Consider the following 1680-nt stretch of genomic DNA (forward strand, 5'->3'; position numbering starts at 1 on the left):
TAGGGACTCTGATACATGGCATAAACACCCTATAAGACAAAACAGATGACTCCTAAAAATTAGACAAATGCATCACAAGATTTCACCAAAAGAGTAAAAAAGAGAATTCACCGACTAGGAAATTTTGGGGGGCAATGGCATCTCAGACAAGGAGCTACTGTCTAAAATTTGTCAAGCTCTTTAACACCTCAACAAGAAGACAAATAATTCAATCTAAAAATATGCAGAGGACATGAACAGACCACCAAAGAAGACATGCAGATGGCCAATAAACTTTTGAAGAAATGCTCACAATAACAAACCATTAGAGAAATGCAAATCAAAGCAACAATGACAGATCGCCTTATCTCAACATCAATAGCAAAGTTTAAAAAATCAGAAAACAATAAAAGTTGGAGAGGGTGTGGAGAGTCTGGAGCTCTCTCTCTTATACTGCTGGTGGGATTTTAAAATGGTGTAACCACTGTGGAAAACTAGATGGCACTTTCTCAGTAGGTCGGAAATACAAATACCATATTACCCAACAACCTCTTTACTTGGTATTTCTTCTAAAAAAAAAAAAATAAGAGCTGTGGCATTAATAAATATTTGCACACCTATGTTCACGCAGCATTAGTCACAATAGCAAAAAGATGAAGACAGCCTAGATACTCATCAGCAGAAGAATGGTTGAACAAACTTTGGTACATACACACAATGGAATACTATTCAACACTGAAGAATAAAGATGAATCTGCAAACACTGCACAACATGGAGGAACCCAGAGGACATGATGATGCGTGAAGGTAGTTGATCACAAAGGGACAGATAGATATTGTATGAGATCACTACTGTAAAAAGTCAAGAAAAGGTTTCCATTCTATAATAAACATTCTATGATGATTACCAGGGGTGGAAGGGAAGGGAGAATTATTCACTGAGTATAGTATAGGCACATGACAATTTGATGGGGAAAGCAATTAAAAAGTAAAGGAGAGAAAGAAAAAATTTTTGTGTGTCTGTTTTAAAAAAAATTATTATTCATGCTTTGGAAGCTAAACAATGTATACTTATTTTCTCATTAGGGGACATCATTGGGAACTTCCCCTTAAATTAAAAAAGGGAAAAGAAAGAAAGGGGACAGGGAGAAGAAAAACAACTTTGGTGTAAATCATGATCTCCCAAAGAGGTTGTTAAACACAAATTACTGGGTCCCAGCCCCAGAGTTTGGATTTCTAACAAGTTTTCAGGTAATACAGATGTTGTTGATTTGGGACCACACTTTTGAGAACCATTGAACTAGAGTAGTCTCATTTGTTGCATAAGAGTTAATGCTTTGAATTCAGTGATCCAATTTTAAATCTCTAAACAATTTAATTTTCATTCTCATTTTTAAAATATCCAAATGAATCCCACCCTCAAACCACACAAGGTTCAATTTCACCAATCCCTACCCAACCAACCAATCAGTTGCCACATCAGACAGATTCCTAACATCCATTAAATCTTTGTCTAACTTTCACATTACAATCATCAGCAATTATCAATGCATTTTGTTTGCATGTTTGATCTCTTTCAGACAGAAGAAGCTGATAGAATTCTTCAATTTCTTCATCATTGGCTTTAGTAGTTGGAACATAAATTTGAATAATAGTTGTATTAATTGGTCTTCCTTGTAGATATATAGATTTTATCCAGTC

Source organism: Chrysochloris asiatica, unplaced genomic scaffold (assembly GCF_000296735.1).
Source record: "Chrysochloris asiatica unplaced genomic scaffold, ChrAsi1.0 scaffold00213, whole genome shotgun sequence".
In the NCBI taxonomy this organism is placed as follows: domain Eukaryota; kingdom Metazoa; phylum Chordata; class Mammalia; order Afrosoricida; family Chrysochloridae; genus Chrysochloris; species Chrysochloris asiatica.